Here is an 18976-nt window from a genome sequence, read left to right on the forward strand (position 1 = left end):
GGTAGCTTGTGTGAGTGTCAGATTATAACTAACAGCTAACTTGCTTTCTCCTGATGTGAAGTCCCAGCTCTGAAACAAACACCAATCTCTCATGACGGGTGGCTCATTAGACCCACCTAAGTGGAAAGGAGCAGTGACAGCTGTCAGTACAAATTACAGTACTCCCAGCTCCCAACTGCAGTGGCTTCTGCAGTGCCACTCCTTAAGATAATATACCGTTAGAATTCCAAAAATGTAAAACATATTTTGCATTATTTACACAATTTTCTGGACAAGTTTTGCTGAAGTGAATGTTTTGAAAAGTTATAAAAGGAGTATGATACAATTATTTATAGTCCTCCTATATCAATGAAATGTATTTAATAATGCATATTCTACTGACCATTCCCACTTTAAAAGATTAGCAATAAAAATTGTTGTGCTTTTTATTTTGCTAGATTAACTGAAAAGTATTAATTCATCATTTTAGAACAATTAGAATATGCAGTGGTGGTTACTATTTGCATTATGGAAATTAAACATATAATTGCTAAGTTCTGGTATGACTTATCTTAAAAACACTCCTCTGGTGTTTTGGAAGGGGAAGTGCTTTGCCCTTCCTTGAACACAATTCTTCCAATATACAAGTACACAATTTTCAGCAAACATAAAACATGTATTAAATAAATTCAGAAAAGGTCTTTTGCACAGGACACACTGTTGCTGAGACAGACTGAATAGGACACCACGTCATTAAAAAAAAGGCACATCAAGTCTGACTGCACCAGCTATGATTATAACACATGATCTGGAGCTGAGGCAGGGAGGCAGGTTGCATGATGCAGAACATGTAGTAAAATTGATTTATCAGTATAATTTAATAAGTTGGAAAACCTGCTTCCTGCATTAGGGTTGAACTGCTGCTCTTTGAACATTCTGGTAGTTTGGGAATAGATCAATATGATATGTCATGGGGGAATGAAAGCTCTTATGATTAAAGGAGAAGCTGTACAAATAATTGGTACCTAAAATCAACATGTCCAGAGATGTATTCATAGATGGAAAGAGCTTCTTTTCAAACTCTGTAGAAAGAAGGACAAGCAGTTCTTTATGATAAATACTCATGCAAGATCAATGATGTAGGACTTTCTGTAGTAGAGTCATGTTATTTGTGCTGCAATGAATTTAAAGTGCATAAGATAGGGCTCAAGCAGTTTGCCAGACTTGTTCTTTCTTGTGCTACTGATATTAGGCATATTGCATAGGGAGGATGATAAAGGGAGAATATGAATAAGTAATTTCCACTAAGTTTTGAATTTTATTGTATGCTTCATAATACATTAGACAGTCTAAATTCTGTGAAGATTTGATTCAGTCTTTTTGGAATTTTATCTTAATCACTTTTCAGTGATGTTTGGTTTGTTGTTTGTTTGGTTTGGATTTTCTTTTCAGTTCTAGGAGATAGGAGAATTTGTATATTACTGTGTGGGAAGAGGTATTTCAGGCCAAAACATACCAACAATGTTATGGAGAAGCTTCCCGGAAATTAGTGACTTAAATGAATCATACATTTATGTTTAGGGTTACTTGTAACATAACTAAAAAAATATTTATGACTATTGTTTGTTTTCTATGAAAATTTTCAATTCTGAATGAAGAACTGTGCAGAAATGTAATTATTTTACTGGTAGAGGCAATAATTCAAGTAGGTTTTTTTCTTTAGCAAAATGAATTTTCTAGTTAGAATTTCTCTCTCATGATTAGCCTCAACTATACAAATTTCATATTGATGAGGTGTCATTTCATCTAAAGACAAGGGTATATGCATCTGGAAGAGACAGAGGCACAGAAACCTCTTTGAAGCATCACAATGCCTTTGCAAGATCACAGAAATATTTTGATTGAGGTTTTAGACAACAAATTGAACTGACAACTTGTATTAAAACATTTCTGTCTCATTTATTTTCAACTGTCCACCTAAATCCTTTTGCTTTTTCTCATTTTCTTGGCCAGCTCTACTAAATCCTCACTGTGAATAATAGATTGAGTGATTAAAGAGAGAATAAACAATCAACTATAATTATCACTCAGAATTTGTAGCAAAACCAAATGTTTCAAGTCATTAGTGAGGGGTTTTTAAAAAATACTTTTTTTGCCTTTTACATGGATATTATGGGGAGCATCATATTTTGAAGTACTTCTCTGAAGAGTCACAATAATTGGAGAACCTCTTATAGACATTTGACATGAATTTGGCTAATACCGTGCATTGATTTCTGAAATGCTCAGCCAGTGAATTTAAATGGATCAATTTTAATACTTAGGCAAAGAAGCATGTTCAATTATAATATTTAAAATATAGTACTTGTAAAGTATTTTCCATATATGGATGAGCACTATCTTACAAGTTTGTCTCACAAATAAATAGCTCTAAAATAAAATATATGCATGACAGTACATAAAACTGGTAAGTATAGAATCTTCTAAGAGTTATAGAGCATTAGGTACAAGAAGGACTATTAAGATAGTAGAATATACTAAGGGAAAAGGAAAGGCAAAGATGAAGTAGCAAAATAAAACAAAAAAAGAAGATTTCAAATAAAGTAGTAAGATAAAAGACAAACAAAGCACAAGAGGTCAAATCAAAGCTATACATGGCTTTGATGAGATGGAGATGCCTAGTTTGATAGTTGTTTTCCTTACATGTTATCTATAAAATAATTTCTTTGGGGTTCACCTGCTAAGAAGAGGATATCTTACAAAATCAAGGCCACTCAAGGTGGAAATGGAATGAAGAGAGACAGAACAATTGTCTTTGTAACACTGAGACATGCAGAAGAAAGTGACATTCTTTCTAAAGGAAAATCCTCAGAACCCTGCATAAAGGGTAGTTGAAACAAAACTCTGGCAGCAGTCTAAGACTAAGCAGTAGAGTCAGCTGCAAGGCAGCCTTAATGGATAGGGCTTGGCTATGATTAAGAAGCTTAATTAATGTGTTAAGACAGAGAATAGTGCTAATAATGCTTAGCCAGCTTTCTGCTGGACATATCTATCTAGGTGCGCCTGGAAACAAATGTCAATTTCTTGTTTTGTTGCACACAATGATACTTAAGCATCTCTTACCTATGAACTGCAGTGCCTTTGACTAAGTGATTCAGGACAGAAACAGAAATTATTTAATACATTTTGGCTTGTGTGCAGACTTTCTTGGATGTATGTTGTTTTCTCTGAGAAGTTTCTGATGCCTCAATGTTTTAAGTGTATTTCTTACTATTAGTATGCTTTACAAGTGTCTCAGGGCATCTGTGTCAGAGATGAAGTTGTTCTGAAAATTTTGCATTGTCTTAGTGAACAGTTACTAGGACAAACAATAGTGTTTGTGGTTCACCATGTGAAAAAGAGGTTCTTCAGGCTCAGATGCTACATGGTTCAGAGACTGCAGAAGCAAATGCCTCATGTTTAGAGTCAAGAGATCAAAAATCAGTTTTACTTATGCTATGCATTATACTTTGTCATTTTTTCCATGGTACCTGGCTTTAAAACAGGACATTTATAGCAGAATTTACTTATTGCTGGTAGACTCTTTAGCAGGAGTCCAAGTTTATTGTAGACTGGTTAGTTGCTGTAGAGATTCTTGACAGCACAAGATAAGAATGATGTTTTCCTGTCACATAATTGTGAGAAAAGCTGCAAACATTGGTGACCTTCCAACTAGGGGATACATTTTGCAGATCCCTGTGAGCAAGAGTAGCCACAACATTTTAATTAAGTGTGATGTGATCTTGCTAGTGGTGTGGTGACATAAAAACAAGGAGGTAGCTGCTGGTTAAATTTTTTTTTTTTGGTTACAATATGAGTCAGGATATTTTCTGCATGTCAGATAACAGGAAAATACTAAAAAGGTTTACAATAAGTTATGTATGAAAGACAATAATTAAAAGATATAGTAGAAATAGTCTTTTTACTTGCTTTCAGTTTGGAAATGGTGGAATATATTATGGATTGTTGCTCTACAGTGGAGAGGTAGATGGAAATGTTTCAGGCAATCTTTTTGAAGAATGGAAAATCAGCATTAAATAGCAGCACATCCTAATATGATAGACATAGCTATAATCATCTGCTGTGATAGCTGCTCTTTCATACCACTAGGGCCTATCTTGGAGAGCAAAAAACCCAAATCCATTAAAGCTTTGTGGATTGCTTCTTCTCATATACATGCTTATAAACTCATGCTAGTTCGTGAAGTAATTATCTTACATGTTTTATCTTGTGCTACTGATCAAGGATGCCAGAATGTTTTCATTTTATCTTGGCATATCTTACAGCTAGATTCAGGACTTGTGGATAAACCCAAGAAACACACCTGATTAATTGGTCCTGTTGCAGTGATTAATGTATCCACTTGCACCTAATTTGTTTACCTTTGTGATAGCATCACCATTGGATATGATATCTATATAATATCCTTCTTTCATTTATTAAATGTCTTGATGCTGTTATGGTATGCATTGCTATCACTACAATACCATGATTGTAGTACCATTGTACTACACCCATATTTGGCCAATGTAGATTTGACCATCACCATTCTTATCTTATAAATGAAATGTGAACAACCCACCCATCTGTTCTCACTGAAAGGTCAGCAGGAGCTTGGACGTTGATGTCAGCGGAACCATGACAAAATAGGGGGTCACTTTCAACTGAATGTTTGAGAAATTGAACTGGCTAGAAATGGTGACCCAGGGAATCCATCTTCGCCTTTCACCTGAATATTAAAATATGTACCTATAGTGAAGAGACCCTTGAAATGTCTCATTACCTGAGGTCACAAAATAGTGCAGGTTGAAAAAGTCAGGTTTGTCAGGAAGTGAGGACAAGAATACAAGAAATATGACATGACTGGTTCTTTGAAAGACTCTGAAAATATATGGCTAGAGCTTTATGATACCTGAATCAGGAAGAAGGGCACAGAGAGAACCCTAAAAATCTACAGTCTCAAACAGAGTATTTCCTTGCTATGGTTTGGGAATTAAGGAAGTTGGTTAGTAATAATCAGAGAAGTTTTCAATCTAGAATTAAATTGACTAAGTCAACTTCATGAGCTCCTTATGGATGTGATGGAGAATCACATCTTGGAGCAGAGCAAGGAAATTTTGTAAAAGGCAGCAACAAGATTTCACAATAGAGGGATTTACTCAAGTTAGAAGTTAAATTTAATGACAGGCTTGTCCACACTTTAAAAGGCTTTTCTGGTATGCCTATACTTGTAGAATATATTGGCAGCCTTTCTCTGTGGACATGTAGTGTTCCTTTGATAGTATATTTTAAATGGTTTTCTCAAATGGAATAACCTATTTTGGCCCGAAGGGTGTAACTATTTCAGCTTCAGGGAACTGTTGGCAAACAGAGTACATTCACACCACACAGCTGTCTTGACAAACCACTCATGTAAACCAAGTAGACAAGATTTGAATTTCAGGTTCTTTCTCCGTAAAAGGCTAGTGTTCTGAGTGTATAGATTAGGGGTAAAGTCTTCTTCCCTTAGACAAAATTAGTAGATGACACAATCCAAATTAGGCATTGAAAGGGAACAATCTCATTTTCTCTGCATTATGCTTCTGTAAAATTCCCTACCTACCTTACTTGCAGTAGGGGTAATGACTACTGCAAGTGCAGTTATTGAAAATGTATGTCAGCTCAGTCCTGGAAAGATTCCACAGTTCACTCTAAAAATTTGAGTGAGCAATGTTCTTAAATCTAACCAGATTGTACATGTGCTTGAAGTTTAAACTGTGCCTATTTTTTTCAGAAGTACTTAAGTAAAACTTGATAGAAAGGCTAGAGTCAAACTCACCATGTTGCAGCTGTCTGCTGGCACTACACAAATGTTTAAATTGCACTATATCTCCTTTGATGAAATATCTGAAAGTAATCACAACTAAAGTAGAATTACACATATTGCCCCAAAATGCCAGAATTCAAAATTTGGCTTCTTATGTCTTTGTCATGAGAAGATGCTTGAACAATTACCTACACTCCTTGGCCGTTACACCATCAGCTCAAACAGAAGTGTTAATACTATTTCATGTTAGAGTTTCTGAGAGATGTCTTATTTCTGGTTGTCCTTCTCCCCCCACCTCCCCCCCACTGTGGATGCAAGCAATCTATTTCTCAGTTCAAGGAATTTTAATAGAAAACCTGTCATGTTTATATAACTTCCAGTACAGCTGAGCAGGAAGCAAATAGAAACCTTTATTTTTATGGTAGGTTGATTCTACGGATTGTCCCATCACTGCCAAGTAAGTAAAACCCAGGCTGAACATTTAATATCATTCAGGCATTCTGAAAAAACATGTTTCCTTCCTCACATTGTCTTTTAAATTGTTTAAAGAGAATATTTTGATTTTTAGAAATGCCAAAGTAGACACGCATGAAAAAGATCTTTTTGATGAAAGTTTCTGTGACAAAGGGATATGTTAAAGGAATAAGCCTTTTGAAACACTCAAGAGAATTAGTTAGAGAGAATTAAAATGGATGGGCTTTGAATTCACGTTTTCAATCTTCTGCCAGAAAGCTTCCGGACAAATTGTTGCTATAAAGCTGATTGTTATTTTGTTAAAGTATCACTATAGAAAAAGAACTTTTGCCTTCTTCTTTAAAATAAAATACTGTATCTTAAATATAATTTTATATGTATTTATGAGTAAGTAAAATAGAAATGTAATTTGGAACCAAGCAATTTTATCTTGTACAAAAAAAAATCTGAACTAGTAAATGGAAAACACTTTAATTGCAAAATTAATTTTTTTACTGATTGCAAAAGAAAAGGTGTGACAAGTAGTTTAATGAAAGTATTTTTTAAATATACACCTTTCATAATAATGCAGACTTTTGTTTATTTCAGTAAATAATTTGAATGTAGCTGACCTCTCTATTTTTTGTTCTGCATTATTAATGAAGTTGAAGAGATCCCTAGGTTACTGTTTTAGCAATATGTGTCTCCCTTAGCTGAGGTTTTGGTTTGCACCAGCTCAGATAGAAGCAAAAAACTTGAAAGCTTTCTGACTTTTAAATCTCAAATGTCAATGCATTGCAAGCATTCCATCCTACCTTTAGGTATTTGGAATGCATATATAATCTATAGCCAGCTCTGGCCAAATTTCTTCTCTGGCAGAACACCAGCAGAATGTGGACAATGCACCTGAATTGGTCTTGAAAAAATTAATAGCTATACATAAGGCATAATCCAGATCTGGAAGGATTCAGTGCACTCAGTTTATGGGAGTCTGTCCTGGAAAATGCCATTCACCAATTACCTCCAAAGACAGAAGTCCTAAAAACCATAACCTTCTTTTTCATCCTCACTTATTAATTTATTTTTGGATAGAAGCAGAGGTAATTTTCTGTACCTTCCTTTCATAGTGGTTGTTTTGTTTATTTGGTTGGGTTTTTGTTTTTTTTTGTTTTGGTTTGGGTTTTTTTTCCCCCCTAAAGTACATCATACTCTCTGATAATTCACCTAAATATCTAGCATCTGAATACACTGATCTCTTATTTGTATTCTTCAAAATTGGAAGTTGTTGAATTTCCTCATCTCCCAGTTTGCTATCTTTAAGGATTTTAATTAGGTCAAAAGAAACTAGGTACTTCAGGATGTCTGCACAGGTCTAGTCTGAGATGTCTCCTCTTATAAATAATCAAAACATATCTTCTCTCCAGTCAGGTCTGATTCCTCAGTACTTATTACATATTGGAATATGCTACTTTTTCCTGCAGATTTTAGAATAATTAAAATCTGTAAAATTACTTGTAACAAAGGATGCTGTACCACTGTCTTACAGGTTGTTTCTTAAGAGTGAGAAAGCTTGTTTCCATAGAATGTGCTGACAGAAGAGTTGACATGTGCAAAACTATGTGGATGTTTTAAGGCTAAATTCATCTGCATACCTCACATTTCAGCTGAATAGATGAGATCCCAAATCCACATCAATACTTATTGGACTGTATGTCTCTTTCAAGCACTGTTAAAGTGGTTTTGTTTTGTCATTGATTGACACTGGGCAAAATCTGTTTATGCAGGAAGTTTCTATGATGTCATTTGAAATGCTTGATTGAAATTAAGTGTAATTTAAAGGATTTGCCAAGACAGCAAAAGCAAAACTTCAGCAATGTATTTCATGACTTTAAATAAAACCATGACAGATTGGTATGGTACATTTCATAAGCTTTAAAGCTTGAAATTACATGGCCAGCTTCCAGATACAGTTGTGCTATTTATATGAAATTGAGACACCACTTGCAGTGATTCAAAGCTTAAGCATAGTTTTGTTTTGCTTGGTGGAATCGTGAATTTACTCCAAATAGAGGATTCAGAGAGGCTAAAGCTGTTAGCTACAAAAAGGTCATCTTGTGTGCAAGCCAAAAGTGATAAATATTCAGCATCAGGGTATAATTGGTGACAGCCACATTCAGGCATCAGTGTCATGGATGGAAGACAAATATGTTCTTCCCATAGAGGAGGAACTTTTACTTGTGTGAGTGACCGTGCTCTGGAACAGATTGCCCAGAGAGGCAGTGGAGTCTCCCTCATGGGAGATATTCAAGAGCAGTCTGGATGCAATTCTGTGCAAAGTGCTCTGGGATGACCCTGCCTGAGCAGGGGGGCTGCCCCAGATGATCCACTGGGGTCCCTTCCAGCCTGACCCACTCTGTGACAGCCAGAGACACCAGCACCACCCAGGCTGTTACAATCACCATCACTAGAGAGAGCGTCGTACTTTCTAAATAACAAGTAGCTGACTAAATTCTTACACTGACCATTATCCTGTTTTGTTGCCTTAGTAGAAACCAGACTGCTGGAAGACAGCTTAATAAATTATTTTAATAGTGTACAGTAAATTTGGTTGAAAAACAATTTTGGAACTGTTTTTCTGTTTCTAACAAATCTGAAGTTAAGATTGGAGAGAAGTAGTTTCAGCATGTGAATAGCAGATGGCCCTCCTCAAGGTAATACTTACAGAAATAGGTGTATCACTTTGTTTTTAATATTTTTTTTGCGATATATATTTTTTTCAGTTCTTCAAATTTTGAGTTCCAGGCAGATTTTCATGTTGTTCCATGACTGTGGTTTTCTTAGATGCTAGTATATAAGAGAATCCTCACACAGTCTTATTTTAAGCCAAATATGCTTTGAAATAACCATTTGGCTGAAGTTATACAGAAGGCAATATATAAACACACCAATATATAACACACAATATATAATTCACCATTCATTATTTTTGCAAGGCAGAGAAATATTTTCAGGGTTTTGCATAGAATATGTTTAACACATTAAATAATTTAAATAATTAAATAATTTAAATGCAAATAATCTAAGAGAGATTTCTAAGATCAGTGAATGGTTCTAAGTTTAGCTACACTGGCCATTTAAGTTCCTCAGCTGAATAACTATTTTCTGATTTTTCCTTTCATTGCATTAAATTAAATACCTGTTAAAACAAAATCATCATGACATGAAGAGGAGTACCCAAGTGACTTGTACTCTGAGAAATGTCTAAGTTTCTTTTGGGTCATAGAAGATACAGTTGAGCATAACATGACATACTTTGGTCTTTGAATGTGCATTTAATGAGACGAGGTGAGTGCCATGCATTACTACCTTTTTTGAAGCAATGTAGTCACTGAGGGTGAAATTACATTTCAAGTAAGTTTAAGTGCTGTTGCACAGGTTTTTCACGGGTTCCATTCACTTCAGTGATTTTTACCCTCAGAACAAAACTTGTAGAAATAACCAGTGATGTGGTCCTTTCTGCTGCAGCAGGTAATGCTCCTTTCTCCTGACTTGATACAAGAAGATCTTTTAAGTAATTACTTCTCTGAATTGTTAAGTCTTTTCCTAAAAGATTTCTTGAACAGAAGCTACTGATGCACAATACCAGCAATATCCCGCTGAATAAATGAGAAACCAAAATTCTTGTTTTGTGTATCCTCTAGTAAACTGTATTCCCCTATGCTGTCTAGTAAGGTTTCTAATCCTAAAGGGAAAGGATTTTTCCCAATGCTGCTTCATTGCAGAGTTGGATTAACTTCAAAAATAAAATAAATAAGTTCCACAGCCATGGAAAATGGGTTCTGCCTCCAGTGAATTAGAATTACTGTTACATTGGGTAAGAAAAATACCATTTTAATGAAGTGTTCACCCTCAAGCACTTTTTCCAGAGAAGATACCTGTGAATCTTTGCCAAATACTTACATATTTCAACTGGGTTTATGTCGAATTACTTGGCTGGGTGAAGAAGATGCTGTATGCTACCTTTGGCAATTCAAACCTTTGTAGAAGCCTGATTTATAGCTGCCCAGGGGAACAGTTCTCAGTTTTCATTATATTTTTATTTCAGAGACAGTATTATCTAAATTCTATTCTTAAATTAGTGGGAAAAGTAATTCTGCAGACAAAGCTATGACAGCAATTTTTTTTTACCCACAAATTCCCTCAAAATGAATCAGGGTAGTTCTCATAACTGTATGGTATCTTTTCAGTTAAATATATCATTATATCAGTTTTAATTTTAATTGTCTTTGCTAGTGGCAGAATTTATTTCAGTTGATTTAATTAGATTATTGCTATTTTAGACATTATTCAGCATACTATTAAACCATCTTACAAATATTAGCTAAACCACAGAAGAATGCTGTAATGTACAATCAGGGAACAATTAACCCTCAAGAGGCAGAAACTCCAGAATTTTCTTTGATATAGAATAAAAACTCTCAGTTTGGATTTAGATTTCTGGGAATATTTAACCCAAAATTGTTATCAGCTGATGCAAACCAAGTGCAGTAGGGTGACTGAAAGGCTGGGCCTTGAACTCAGAGTCCAGCTATAAAATCTTAGCACAAGTGTCTTCCCATACTGGCACTTTTCATCTCCACGGGTGATTTTTTTTTGTGCTTTACTACCTATGTAGCATTAGAAAGAAGAAAATTAATTTTGACAATGACTGGGAACCACTAGTGACAAACTGCCTTCTAAGGCAATTAGGCTCTAATTCTAATAACAATCAGGACAGCAGAAATTATCTGAAGAAGTCCATCCCATATCTGTCTTCTACAGAGCGCTGATCAGATCTTGGTTTACTGTTTTCCTTATTCCTTCAGGCATGCTACTTCATTTCTGAAAAGCAGGTTCTGACTGTTGGCATTCACTGAAATCAGGGTATAGATACTTGCAGTGTTAAGATGGGGAGGAATCTTGGTTATTTAGTAACTATGATCAAAATTGTTTAGTGCTTGTCATTAGTTTTAGTGTAAAGTAACCTGACAATTTCTACAGCTTTTTCTTCCTGTTTACTACCCTGCCCTGCAGTGGAAGGCTTTCCTGAGTTTTAATTCTGGAATCAGAGTGAACTGTGACACTTAAAACTCCAAATTTAGGGAAACATAGTATGGCTTCATGTGATAAATAGTATAGCTGAGCCTTCTGTCTAATTTGATGAATTATAAAATGGCATCTTAGGCATCCTCATTGATTTTACGTCTTTGTCATGTTTAAGGTGGAGATGCAGCACTGAGAGAACAAATGAAGCTGGTGCTGGAGTTGGGCATGTTTGAGAGCCCCTGGTTTATTCTGGCTGAATGTTCCCTCTTCACCTCTCCCTCAGCTGACACTGGGCACTGCACAATGCGAGTCAGGCTTGCCAACACTTACATTTTGTATTCTGCTGTCTCTGCTTTCTATGTGTCTGTTTTTGGATTGTTAACTTTGGTTGAGCTGCTTTTGCACTTCAGTGAGCATTTATTTTCTTGCTACCTAGTCTATACGTATGTGAACCACCATGGCATTGACACTGTTGAATCTAAATGTTGTTTTGGAAATGTGGAGCTGAGCTGAATATTAAGGGAAACTCCTGAGATAAAGCTGGAAGTGATTTGAAGAATAGCTTACATGTGGTGTATAGAGCTTAGCTGGTCATTTATGCAAGCAATGGGCTGGTGCAGTATTATGCTGCTACTTAGGCTGTTAATACTCTCTACAGTCAGAATTTGTCAGACCCTCTCTTTGTCTGAATATGTAATTGAGAGTTTTGGAGAAAATAAAATAAATGTTGCACCATTTTCTTGTAATTTGGAAGACAATAGTTCTTCCACAAATCAAATAACTTTCTAACTTTTTTTAACTATTAGCCACTTCCTGTTGCAAATGAAACAACCATGTTGCAAACATAATTTCTTCCATTTAACAAACTCCTTTTGCATGAAATCAGTGTTTCAGAAAACCTTGCACAGATCTGACTCTGCTAATTTCTTGTCAGTGCACTGTGTTAGTAGCAAAGTTTAATGTCCTTCTGAGTCAATAGAACCATTTACACTAGGTCCAGATTTCAGATTTGAAAAAAGGTCAGGGGAGAAAATGTACTGGAATAATAAACCGGTGATTAAATTCTGAATTCAGTAAATTCTCTTTAGCCAAAATATTCAGGGGATTGTACTTATTGGTCTACTTTGTAGACCACTGCTTTTCTATTTTATTAAAACTCTAGTAATTTATATCTGAAGATGGGACACTATGAAACAAGATTTTGAAAATCTGTGGTATCAGAGCTAAGAATTATTCTGTAACTATTTTGCAATTGGTAAACTTCTTCTTCTGTCAAATATCCAGGATTTCACATTCTGTGTAATAGCTGTAGCACTGTCACACTCCAGTACTTCAAGTTTAAAGAATGCTTTTTCTCTTTATATGGGGTTTATACAAAGAAAATATGTAGTTCTTCATAGTTTGACTGACAGTAACTCTGAATTATTTTAATGTCTGACTGTTAGAAATTGTCTGTCGCCTCTTCAACGTCTCAGCAAAGACTGCTTAATAAGCAAATCCACAGGCATGCAGACTACCTGGGATTTGGAATATAAATGTCTGTTCCTTTTCCTGAAAGGCACATGTTGGTTGGAGATAGATTGTAGAAGCAACTTAATCAGGACTGCAGTTATTAGACAGAATTCCTGTGCTACTTCTATTTGGTCAGATTCAACTGATGTCAAACAATAATTCTGTGCTGCTGTTACACTGGGAGTTAAATGAGACCCAGCACAGAGGATTCGTCCCTAGAGGAAACATATGGCATGGATGTCAGAACAGACAGAAAGAAATGTCTGCACATATGTGTACATTTGTGTACATGTTCCATTAGAGCTGTAATTACATGTTTTACTGGGCATGCACACTAAGGCTACTAGGGTTCCCCCTCAGGAACATGCATTTAATGGTACTTATTTGTTTGCTGTTTCTAAAATTAGTGATTCTGCTACTTATTTAAGTGCTTTCTTCACTGTTCAAACAAAAGATCATTGTACTATGTCACAGTATTTTCATTTCTTCAGCTCTGTGTAACCTTCTGCAACATTTAATTCCTTTTCCATTGCCACACAATCATCACTTCAGCAATTACATTTGTTCTTATTAGAATTTTATCCTTATTACTCATCTGTAGTCTAGAAAATCTTCAAATGTCCTCACATATTTTCAAATCACTTGGGGGGGGGGGGGGGGTGTCTGACTAGAAGCTGTCCTCCCTCCATTTTCCAAAAGAAGAATGCTGAGAAAATGATGCTTAATTTAACATATAATGAATTCCTGTATTTCTTTCAACAAGTAAAAGGCTTGTAATTTTTTTTTTTAATATCAGTTTCCAGCATCTTAGCTTGGATGCAACTTGCTATACAAATGAATTTCAGCTGGATTGCTTTTAGTGTGAGCTCTCTGGAAGGAAGGGAGAGTTAAATCCTCTGATATTCTGTGCAGACTCTCCACATGCTAAGGCCCACTCCATGTAGTACTGGTGTGAGATTATTGATTTTCATAGCTTTCTCTATCAAAACACAACTATACAGTAAAACACAGCTATACAATAAACTATACAATATACAATATTGTATAGTTTATTGTATATGCAACTATATATACAATTACACAATAAAATGCCCAGGAAGGAGATAAATAAAAAAAACTTTCCAGTTTGATCATGAATATTGACTATATTCCTGATAGAAATTCCTGATGGACTTTTTTTCACTTGTTTTTCCTGATAGCAATCACTCTCCATACCACATTTCGGAGTTATGGGGTTTTCATTTTTCATTGTATAGGCTGCAAATATGATGACTAAAATATTGATTAGCATCTGAGTATTATCATAAATATCCTGTTTTAGAAAATATGACCCAGTTTCATCAAACAGGTTAGCTTGGAACATTAGCCAACACCCAGTATTTGAGAGTTCATGTCTTCCTCCACAATTATTATTTTTCCACAGTTTGGACAAGAATAAAAAGTTTAGTCACATAGAAAGAAGTTTGAAATGCCTATGCCAAATCTGTTTATGTTCACCATTATTTGTACCCACTTCATTGTGCCATCTTTTTGCCATTAAATGAGTGTATGATTTGAAGATTTATCATGCAATTAATTATATGCAATTAATTTGCCAAATTTTGGGAACCCTACAAAATTTATGTTTCTTTAGTATTTATCTTCTTCTTCTTTAGTTGATCAGATATTGAAAATAAGCACCTGTTACTTGCCAGTCTACCAGTCTATACATATGCCTGACTTGGTGCAAACAATTCATGTTTCTGATTATCTGTGGCAGTGTTCTCATGTGTAAAGTTCAGAATGCTTGTGTAAACACTGAAGGTTTTAACACACATGGGAATTACTTCTTAATTCTATCACGCCAACAAGAATTTTCTCTGGTTAAGAAATAGATAGTTTTTGCTGTGACTGTTACAACACAAAAAACTCCTGAAACCAAACCAAAAATCCCCCAGACAACAATAAACTAAAAAAAAAATTTGGAAAATTTCCATCTGTGTTTTTTGAGATATAGAAATACCAGTTGTCCAGCTTGTCTCTAGTCCAGATTCTGAGACTGCAGGGACACAGTAATCTCTGATGACTTTTCAGAGCAGCTAGTGAAAATCTTTTTCTTCTGAGTATTAAGTGACATCTTTCACAAAGAGAGAGTTGAAGTGCCCTTCCAAAGATGGTCTTGAGGATCAATGTGGCAGCTGTGAAGAAATGGTATTTTAGACTGCTCTGGAAGGTATGGTACTAAATTGGATTCCTGGTCCAAAATTCCTCGTTGTCTTTCCATTTTTATTTCAGAGTCAGGCAAATTGTTTGTTATTTAGCTGACAAGGACAGACCTGAGGTAAATAGCTTAATTGGAGAACTGTTTTCACACAGAAGTGAAATAAGAGATTGAGAAGGATTTGCAAAGACTATTATAGTCTTACTCTGAATGAAGTGTGAATCTCTGAAACCAAGAAAATATGGTCTGTTAAGCAAAATGTCACAGGAACCCATTACCAGATAGTCTAAATAACAAAAGACAAATCTAGTATAGTGTTTAGGATTTTAAAGTCAGAAGTCATTTTTCTCATCCAACAGTGAAGGTTTGTGAGTAGAAGGGAAATGTCAGTCCATCTTTCTTCAGCTAAAATAATTTGATCAGAATTGTCACTGATGTGGTTTCGCCATTATGTACTATTCCAGCATCTCAAAATATTCTGCACACATGCAACTATCAAATGTCTAATCATGCAGGTGCTGCCATTGTATATTAAGACAATATGATTATCCTTTGCTATGCATTCATATCTTTAAGTTTTATTCATAATGATAGTTATATTTGATGGCTTGGAATCTAATAACAGCAAGAAAGATAATTCCAACAACCTTAAAGGTAGTTAATTGGCTGCTAAGAAACATTTACCAGCTTTATACAAGCTTAGTCAGCCAGGAATTGAACACAGTTAATTAATAGTGCGCTGTCTTTTATTATCTTCGGGCTTGAATAAATTATTAGAACAAAAAGTAAACTGCAATTTCTATTCTTTAAGGTGCTGGTTTTCTTATAGCTCCAGCACAGTGAAGATTTAGGTTTAAATTTGAAGAGAAGAAAAAGATGTAAGTGGATCTGAATAGGCAATGCAAAACTTGAATATTTTCCTGTTCAAAGCTTCAGAAAGCTGAACTCCCCAGCTCTGTTTGTGATTACTTTGCTCCTGGGATACATCTATGCTTCTGGTGCACCAGAGCTTCAGCAATTCCAGGTATAAGCAAGTAATTTCCCAGGTCCTGCTTATGCCCACGTAGAATGGAGAAACTAGACAGGTTATATCTGTCATCACATAAGAGGTCTAGAAAATAGACAAGTTCTATACATGTCATGGGGTTGTATGTTATTTTTACTAAAATGTCATTGAAGCTCTTTTGATTTTAAAATAAGTACTCACACTTTATAGAAAGTCTTTGTGATGGGGTGTGCCAGAATCAAATCCCTGCATCTCCCATCATGAATTAGTGTGCTAAAAACACAAGCTCAAGTGGATTTATGCCACCTTGAGATATTAAATGGAAGATTTTTAGATATTTGTAGAGGCAGTGCAATGTAGCATATTGCCTGGGATGCCTTTCTAGTGAGGAAAATTCTTAAAACCCTGCTCCCTGTACCAAGCTCTGGCTATGTATTTTGTGTTTAGCAACCAGTGGATGACAAATAACTTGGCCCTTTATGTAATTTTATGAGTACCCATGATTGTATGTTTCTATGCATACACACACAAATACATGCGTATATGTGAAAAACCCTACTCTGCTGAAATTATTGGCCACCTTCACTAGAATGATGATCTGAATCCATGTATTCCTTACTGCACCTTTTTGCATGATTTACAAGCTGTGAGTCACATGTATTATACTTCTTTTTAATTTATTATATTGTTTTTTATTTTAAGTAAAATAATACATTTTTCTAGGCTGAAATGCACTGTTTGGTAAAGAGTGCTAGCAGCAATTAGACTAAAGGTACCAGTAACAGCTTAAGAATTTCAGTCAGAAATTTATCCATTGTGAATTAGTCAAAAAGGATCTGAAATGTAACTCTGATAATAACTAATATTGTGTTATAACTAATATGAGAATTAAGCTCTCTAATTTCACAAAAAAAAAAAAAAAAAAAAAAAAAAAAAAAAAAAAAAAAGCCCCAGAGAGTATTTCAATAAATGGTCTCTGTCTTGGGAAATAGAGGGCCAATGAAGCACCTTGGATTTCCTGTGATTTTGTGGCTTGATTGATGCAGGATTTTGTAGATGGTTGTTGACTTAAAATATGTAGATGTTGAGGAAGCATTGGGAATCAGCTCCCAATTCCATTGGCTTCCAATTTCTTCCTTTGATTTCTTGAAAAAGTAATTTAAAGCAAATATTCTTATGCCACTCTGCATCTCTAAGATAGGAATAGTAAATTCCTTCCTTTTGAAAAAATATTTTGAGACATGTTAGTAAAAAATGCTATGTAAGAGCTTTGCATTATTATTGTAATTTTAGAGATAATGAATGGCATCCTACAAAATAACTCAGTGTTACATGGAATACTAAATATTTTCTAACTTCTTGAGTTTGAATTGCTGTTCAGTTTCTAAGCCTAGACTGATGCTTTGTTTGAAACCTCTTTAAAATAATTTCTACCTGTTTAAGCAATTTCGACTTTGCTGCAGACACAGCACAATAGTTGCATTATAGTGAGTATGACTGCTTGTCAAATGCAAAGCCCAGACTTTAATCTCCTTACAATTTTGTGCTAATGCTGTTCAACTATCCATCAGTTAGATGACTTCCTGTCACACAAATGGCACTTGACAAGTCTGCCTATCAGTTCTTTTCCTACAATTTTCCAAGTTTAAGAAACCAGGTTCAGTTTTAGGCATTATTTTAAGAGAATAAATTATTTAATGAAAAAAAAAAAAAAAGATGTCTTTGGGTTTCACTGTTTTATTTTCATTGCTTGAATAGCAGTTCACAAGTTCTCTGAATTCTTGACACAGTGTTGACTGAAACCCTCCCGAGCCATAACATCACATACCCTTGTGAACACCAGCAAGAGCAGACTTTCCCCATAAACACATGAGAAACATCTGGAGATGTGCTGCACATAACAGTCACTACTCCAGATTTTGGGTGCTTTCTCCACCAATTCCCTAAAGGAGAATAATTCTCATTGCAGAAATCTCTCCTCTCCTCTTCTCATTTCTCCTTAGGCTGGAGAGATTGCACTCAGTAAACGTGTGTTCATCTCCTGTTGTACTAACGAGTCCAAAATTAAAACTTGTATTGATTCTGCAATGCTCAGATGAATTGTATTGTGAGATAAATTCTCGTGTGTTCTCAAACATTTTATAATTCTGAAGGGAAACATTCAATAACATGCTTTTACTTTTTTTCCAATGATAGCTAAGTCTTAATCAGATTTCAGTTCAACACCTTTGGAAAGTAGATGAAAGGCAAGCTGAATGCTTAGATTTAAACAGAGAAAAACAAGAGGTTATGACATAATTTTTCATTAAGAACATTTGCAATTAAATTTTGTGCACACTGATTTAATTATGAAATCCTTAGTGCATGTAATGAACAAGCTTTAGTCACATTAAGGATGAGCTGTCCTCAGAAAAAAAATCAATCTCCATCCCTGTAAAAAGCATTGTCATATTTAAAAGAAATGCAAAATAGTCAAAGGATTTATATCTGCTGTTAAACAATAAAAATGTCCATAATTACAGTTTTGTACATTAAAATGTGCATCAAAAGCAAAGAAGAATATTTAAATCTGTGGTAGTTTGACTGGCAAGTTTATCTCCTGTTACTGCACTGGATTCATAATATTTAACACTGTATTTTTATTATGCTTTTTTTTTTTTTAATCCAAAGATAACTAAAATCTTCCTTTCTGGGACTTAAGGGAAGAAAGAAAGATTTAACATCTTCAAATGGATCTGTAGTATCTAGTTGAAAAACAGAGGAATAGATCAAAAACTTGTCATTATTATTTTATAAAGAACACTAATAAACCCAATAATAGTAATCAGAGATTCCATTTTGGTTATGTTTTAAGCAACATTGCTATTATTTTATTCTGCATTTTTTTTTATAATGC

General features: G+C 34.9%; 1 protein-coding gene across 1 annotated transcript in view; it reads left to right on the top strand.

Moving 5' to 3' along the window:
• The window catches only part of DNTT (DNA nucleotidylexotransferase), an 82329-nt gene that overhangs the window by 33979 nt on the left and 29374 nt on the right, over positions 1 to 18976 (top strand). The gene's annotated exons all lie outside the window — the stretch shown is intronic.

This window comes from Lonchura striata, chromosome 7 (assembly GCF_046129695.1).
Source record: "Lonchura striata isolate bLonStr1 chromosome 7, bLonStr1.mat, whole genome shotgun sequence".
Classification (NCBI taxonomy): Eukaryota; Metazoa; Chordata; class Aves; order Passeriformes; family Estrildidae; genus Lonchura; species Lonchura striata.